Here is an 8,191-nt window from a genome sequence, read left to right as displayed (position 1 = left end):
TCTTTATTGATGGTTCATATTGATTTATGGCAATTGAGGGGTTTTTTTTAAATGGGGGGGAAATCCATAGCCTAATTATGTTACCACGTGATATCTTTGTAATCGTGGCTGTTATGATCAATTGTTCCATGGCATTCACTTACCATTTACAAATGATTGCTTTCCTGGGATGTGTCTGGGCAAAGTTTGTGTGTGTGTGTCGCCCCCGGGGGACACCCGGCTCTCCAGGCGGTCCCGTGTACCCACTCTTAAAGGTGCAGAAGTTTGTGTGGCTATAGTGTTAAAGGTGCAGTAAAGTGTTAAATATCTTATATTGTAATCATTGCTATAGAGTGTTCAGTAACGGTCTCTCCAGCTTTAGTAAGCAGAAAATGCATTTTCAGGTCAGGATACCAATTCTATCCAATCATGATTCATGAGATTCAACTCAATGGATCCAGTCCCAACTAGATTACTTAAAGAGGTCCTGACCCCGGTTGGTGCATCCCTACTCGATATGATCAATATGTCTCTGGTGACGGGCTACGTACCACAGTCCTTTAAGGTAGCTGTCATCAAACCTCTCCTCAAGAAGCCTACTCTCGACTCAGGCATTTTGGCTAACTATAGACCTATATCGAACCTTCCATTTCTCTCTAAAATCCTTGAGAAAGCAGTCGCCAAGCAGTTATGTGACTTTTTACATAACAACAAGCTATTTGAAGCTTTTCAGTCAGGATTCAGAGCACACCATAGCACTGAGCATTGGTGAAGGTCACAAATGACCTCCTGATTGCATCCGATAACAACCTTCTCTCTGTACTGGTTTTGTTGGACCTCAGTGCTGCATTTGATACTATTGATCACCATATTTTGTTACAGAGACTAGAGCATTTGGTTGGCATTAAGGGTGCTGCATTGAACTGGTTTGAGTCCTATCTGTCTGACAGATTTCAATTTGTAAGCGTTAACGATACACCCTCATTACGCGAAAAGGTTAAATACGGAGTCCCACAAGGCTCTGTACTTGGACCAATACTATTTACTCTATATATGCTTCCTTTAGGTGAGATAATTAGGAAACACTCTATACATTTCCACTGTTATGCAGATGATACACAATTATATCTATCGATGAAGCCAGATGAAACAGATCAACTGGCTAAACTTCAAGCATGTCTTATAGACATCAAGAGTTGGATGACCCGTAATTACCTACTCCTCAACTCGGACAAAACTGAAGTTATTGTACTTGGCCCTAAGCACCTCAGAGATAAATTAGCCGATAAGAATTTTACCCTAGATGGTATTACCTTGACCTCCAGGGCCACTGTAAAGAATCTGGGAGTCACGTTTGACCAAGATATGTCCTTTCAGTCCCACATAAAACAAATTTCAAGAAATGCCTTTTTTCACCTGCGTAATATTGCAAAAGTTAGGCACATTCTGTCCCAAAATGATGCAGAAAAACTTGTTCACGCATTTGTTACTTCTAGGCTGGACTATTGCAACGCTTTATTATCAGGCTGCCCAAGTAAGTCCCTAAATAGCCTGCAGCTAGTCCAGAATGCCGCTGCGCGCATACTGACAGGAACCAGAAGAAGAGATCATATCACTCCTTCATTGGCCTCTTTGCACTGGCTCCCGGTTAAATACAGAATAGAGTTTAAAGTTCTCCTCCTCACATACAAGGCTCTCAATGGACAGGCACCAGTATATCTCAAAGAACTCATCGAGCCCTATAAACCAGCCAGAACACCATTGCGTCCACAGTATGAAAAAATGCTTACGGCTCCAGGAAACCCCCAAAAAGTTAGAACAGGAGGCAGAGCATTTAAGTTTCAGGCACCTCAGCTGTGGAACCTTCTCCCAGTCTCAGTCTGTGAAGCAGACACACTCTGTATATTTAAGACTAGACTAAAAACCTTTCTCTATGATAAAGCCTATAGCCGAAGTGTATAGACTCAGTCACCCTATAGTCATCCTCTCTCCCCTCCCCTCCCCACCTCCCCCCTTTTTCCTCTCTCCTCTCGTCCTCTCTCTTCTCGTCCTCCCTTTGGTTGTGTGGGTTTGTGTCCCATTGGTACAATCGTAATTAACCCTGTACGGATTCACGCTCTAGTAAGGCCTGCCACTAATTCTACAACCGGGGACCCGCTCCCCGGAGTTTCTTTTATTTCCCACGTCGCAGGTCCATGGACTGTCACTACGGACCCCCAGCTGCGGCTCAAGACTGTGACTGCGGACCGGGCCTCTCCATGGAGCACGACCGTGGATTTCTACTACACTACACTATACCACTACACTATACTGTATATTATCTTAACATTCTTATATTATACCATTATATACTGCATACACACTATTGCTTACTATATTATATTATCATATACTATCTTACACTATTATATTTGCTACTATTGTTATTGTTACTACTTGCACTGTATCTCTTTCTGTCTCTCCTCTGTCTGTCTCTCCCTCTCTCTCTCTTCTTTCCCCCGACACGGTCGAGGCAGAAGGCCGCCACCCTAGAGCCTAGGGTCTGCCTGACGTTTCTTCCAGTTAAGAGGGAGTTTTTCGTTGCCACTGTCGCAAAATTGCTTGCTCAGGGTGGGATGTCGGGTCTCTTCTCTACATGTAAAGTGTCTTGAGACAACTTGTTGTGATTTGACACTTTAATAAAATTGAATTGAATTGAATTGAACTCATACAGGATCAGGATAAACAGGTGAAATTGGAGGTGATTACACAAACAAATGAGCAGACAAAATTTAAACGGAAAAACTGATAAATCTCCTAATGGGGTGAAATTGGCAACCCACCTGAACATGTACGGTATCTTTGGTTTATTAAAGAGCTGGAGAGACGGGGAGACCCCTGTAACTGAACACACACTCTATAACCAAAATGTATCACTTACCCTACCTTTAACATTGTTCGACTTTGCTCGCCAATGCCAGGGATTTTGTCATTGTATTACTGTATGTGTTCGACGGAAAACGGGTCAGACTGCAGCTTGTTGGGTGTAAGTTTTGATTGATTGATTGATTGATTGATTGAATACTTTATTAACAGTTTGCAAAGACAAGCACAGGGAAGTAAAGTTCAATACAAGGTCTGTTAAGATTTCTTTAAACCAAAGAAAGCATACTCGATTCATCGAAACATTTAATGACGTTTAACATTTAATGACGCAGTAACCCAGTAACTCAGTAACCCAGTCAAGAATGCAGGAGAGAGGAGAAGAATAGTCTCCATCATACTGTCTAGCATCAGGGGAGCTACACAGAGAAAGGAAATCACCATGTCTCTCTCTCATTATAGCCTTGTTCAGTCTTCTAGCATGATTAGATGCACAATACACGTGCATCATCTGAATACACTGATGTGTCCTGATTATATTGTTTTAGTTTTATCATGCACCACATATATATTGGACTTATATTTTATTAGTCTATGCCTTTGTGTAATTGACCTGTTGTGTGTTCTGTGCTCCTTCCTCTCTATTCTCTTATCTTGTAATAATCGTGTGATGTGAAAATTAAAAAACAATCTGATTCTGGTAAGGGTCCAATTGGGTCCATTTGTAAATGGACAACTGTGTGGTTGTTCCAACTGTAAAATATACTTTTAATGCCAATATTCCTGAATAGCCAGAGTCATTCATTCAATCCTTAAATAAAGGTTGAATGAATGAATGGTCCGAAATTCTTCTCTAATTGTCCTGTACCGTAAACTTGACCCTGGACTTGAATGGACAGAGGGACCTGACCCTCTGACACCTCTGACACCGCAAACTGTGAATCACAGCACTGAAGAACAAACTTGCTATTGTCCACAGATGATCATTTGTACATAGAAATACCCAGTACCCAGGAACACTAATTACTCACAAATACATGCAATGTATATGCACACATTGTTCCTGTGCATACAGAGGAATTATTTACATACACGCGCGCGAGCGCACACACATGTTGGTGTGAACTTGTCGTGAACTTGTTGTGGACTTGTACATGGGTAATTTTGGGCATATTACACCTGCATGCAACTAGAATAATCCCAACCCCTAAACCTACCGAACCTCTAAATGCCTAATCCTAACCCCAACCTGAATCTTTTTCTAATTGTAAGCCTAACTCTAAAAAAAAAGAATTAACAACAAAACAACCATTTCTCTTCTGAGGCCCAGTGCTAGGGCTGTGAATCTTCTGTCATCTCACGATTTGATTTGATTCAGATTCTTGGGGTCACGATTCGATTAAAATCGTTTTTTTCCAAATCAAAACGATTCTCGTTCGATTCCGATTCCGATTTTCTTTTCTCGATCCAAAACGATTAATTGTTTTTAATTCTCATTCAAAAATTATTCCCAATCAGTTTAATCCAAATTATTTCAGTCATATTGTTTTCATCTGGACTTTAACAACTAAGTGCAGCCTAATTATTTCCAACAGCTCAAACAAAAAAAATATTTTACCAGAGAGGGTCATGTAAAAATTCTTGGCTTTGATGGAATCTTATATTAGGTGTAGTATTTGATGCAGAAACACAACATAATTGCTATGACGAAAGTAACGAGTGTCAACGAGCGTCAGCTGGACAGTGACACACACACCTCAGCTGTGCTGAACTGAAAGTGACTTGTTACTTGTGGGGACATTTGGCCCTCACAAGTATAGTATAATACCATTTGGCCCTCACAAGTATAGTATAATACAAGTACACAGACACACACGCGCGTGCGTGCGCACACACACTTCAGAGCCATGGCATCTTCCCTCTGACACATTTGTGAAAAACATAGGTCACCATGGCATAGACCCTCCATGTTAATTAAATCTGATGTGTTTGTCATCTGATGTATACTTGCTTATAGTGCTGAATGTTTGTCCTCGTTGTAGGCAGCTCGTTGATGGACAAGAATAGTATTTCAGTCAGGGACACACGTCATAGATAAGATGCCTTGATGATTGCTGCTCTCAAAAGGTTCCCTTAATTAGCCAAGCAGCATGCAAAGCTAAACCGGGGATGTAATAATAACACACTGTACAAGAGCAGCTGTAGAATACAACTCTCGTAGACGTATTTATGATTCTGACGTTTTCAATCTACGAGAGTTGTAGGGTTGATCCCTCATGGACACAGGGACTTTCATCTCCTAGATCCGTAGATCTCCAAACATGTACAAATGCAAAAAAAATATGTGCTTACCCCAACGCCCCAAATGTTAACTCTTTCTACCGCATAGTAGTTTAATGTAATAATCCATATCTTTCACTAAATAAGTGTTTTAATGCCATCTGTGGCCGAACGCCATTTTTTACATTGAGTGTAATTCCGGGTTTCACAGGATGGGCGCGTCACTACCGCCAATTAGGAACTTCCGACAGAATCGGCCACATGACGGCATTAAAACACTTCTTTATTGAAAGATATGGATTATTACATTAAACTACTATGCCGTAGAAAGAGTTAACATTTGGGGCGTTGAGTTAAGCACCTTTATTTTTCAATTTGTACATGTTTGGCGAGTCTACGGGGTATAGTGCTGAAAGTCCCTGTGTCCATGGGGGATCAACCCTACAACTCTCGTAGATTGAAAACGTCAGAATCATAAATACGTCTACGAGAGTTGTATTCTACAGCTAGTACAAGAGTGATCCCAAAGCAATAGATTCAGTTTAACTTAAAGCCATGCAAAACATTGAATATCAGTTTAACTTTTTCAGTTTAACTTTTGAGCCGTGCAAGACTGTGAACTAGAAAGGTGGAGTCTGGGGTGGTGGAAGCAAAGCTTTGCCAGCAGTGTGTGCAGCAGCAGTGGAGAAGCATTGAACCACTGTAGAAGGGAGACATGTTTTAAATGGATGCCTTGTTGTGAGAATGGGCTGTGATTGCAAATGCACATTTCTCCTGGTTTTGTAAGCTAGTTTTTCTGATGCAATGTGACACAGATCGATTTTCAAATCTCTCTATTCCCTTTTAATTGTGCAGTCTAGACATATTATTATTATATCATTTGTCTAGAGTCTAGACTTTTGTATGTTTTCTCATGCCAACGAAGCCCCTTTGAATTGAATTGAATTGAAATTGATTGGTGCGTAAAAAAAAGTGTGGCTGAATAGGAACACTTATTATCCTTATCAGCAGTCTGACAGATTACAGCTGGGGCCACGTATGACTGCATGAACAATGCTTCATTCTCCATGCAAGGTAACACAGATTTCATTCTCCACAGAACCCCCCCCCCCTCTTCACCAGCCCTTACACAGGTCAACTGACAGCCCACCCACAGTGCATGTGTCACCTGTCCATCTTGTTGTCAAAGTGGGGTCCGGAGACCCCTAGGGGTAATTGAGGAGGTTCCAGGGGGTCAGTTTAACCACATACTGTGATTGATTGATTGATTGATTGATTGATTGATTGATTGAATACTTTATTAACAGTTTGCAGTACTGTACAGTACAGAGGCACTGTTATACAATCATACTAAAAGGATAACACAAAAAAAACCTGAGGGCTTGTTTCCATTGTGGTGACACAGAGAGGAGGTCCTGTTTTCACCAAACAATCAATGATTTGACAAAACATATATTATTAGCCAGCTTGACAATGTCTGACAGAACTATTTCTGTTGTGTGTTCCCAGGCAGAAGCAGCAGGTGCAGAAGCCAGGTGGAAATGTGGTTTGCGAGCCTGTTGCCCAGATGACAGCAAAAGACGTGGAAGAAACACGCAAGATAGCACACCTCAGAATCCATGTAGAGAGGGTTATAGGCACTATACGCAACAAGTACCATATATTAAATGGTAGAGTACCCATCACTCTGATGCGTAAACCAGGAGTGGGCGAGGACATGACAATCCTTGACAAGGTTGTCCAAGCGTGCTGTGATCTGACCAACTTGTACACAGTTAAAGCACACATGAGGTTATGCTCTGTAGCTATATTATCTATTCCTTTTTTATATAACGTACTGTACATAGTAACCTGTAAATGTTTTCAAATAAAAGACACATTCAACATGTGACGTTGACTTACAGAGTGGACTTTTTCTACATCAAATGATTATGTATATGCAGATAGAACTGCATTCTGGTTAAAATGCATAGGCCTATCCTGATAATACATTCCAAAAGGTGATGCTAAAGGTGCATGTGTGTGAATTTAGTTTCAATATCATTATGCAGTGCTTTCATTCACTGCAAATAGAACCGCATCCTGATGATGATAGCTCCGGTCACCAGTTGCCTAAAATCACCTGTTAATGATTACATTATAATATGGATGGGCAGAGACCCTTTCACTCCTCTTTGAGTCTGATGAGGTTTCCTTTTTATGTACATAGTAACCTGTAAATGTACCTTGTTTTCAAATAGACACCTTCATGTGACGTTGATTTACAGTGGTTACTTTGTAGATTTGGATTATTACAAAACATACCCACTGTAACAGAGGACTCTGTCACGACTTCGATGTGGTATTAAAGGACTGTATTATTCGTTAGGTACTACAGGCTCCTGGGACTGTCGCAAGTAGTGTGGTTGTTTGGGGCTGAGACGAGCGGCTCAGCTAACTATGAGATTCTAGGAAGCTCCTCTGGGAATGGTTCTTCCAGGTATGGCTCTATCTAGGAATAGTTCTTCTAGGTAAAGCTCTATCTCAAGTCTCCAAGTATTCTTCAGGTGGTTATCCTACAGCTGGTCTGCTGGCCGCTCCCACGTTCCGCTGTACTTATGGGTGGGACATGGTGTCGTATGATCTTAGGGCGTCACACTGGCGTTACGTCCTTAATCGGGACTATCGTCATCGTCGTCTTGGCAACACCCACCCTTTATACATTTCGACAATTTGAAAATAGCCGATCTACAATCTCACAATTGTGAGCTTGTAGATCTGCTATATTCAAAAGATTTTTATAAATTTTAAACATTTGAAAAGTTTGTTTTTGCAGCTGGCTTTTAACATGGTTGATGTAATGCTTTGGATGCACCGCTGCCGTCCGTTGGTAGGTAGTGACCCATACAACATGGCGGATCTTGGCCACGACCCCCAAATCACGCCCCCCAAATCACGCCCCCCACCCAAGCGAACTTTGCAAGCCCTATTGCTACTGAAGTGTAGATACATCAGTGGCGTACCCACTGTAGAGGCGGTCGCCTGCCCAACTAAGATCTCGCCTCCCCTAGAAAACCCAAATAACCCGAAT

Source organism: Gymnoscopelus braueri, assembly GCF_963280865.1.
Source record: "Gymnoscopelus braueri genome assembly, chromosome: 16".
Taxonomy (NCBI): domain Eukaryota; kingdom Metazoa; phylum Chordata; class Actinopteri; order Myctophiformes; family Myctophidae; genus Gymnoscopelus; species Gymnoscopelus braueri.
Note: the sequence above shows the minus strand (reverse complement) of the source record.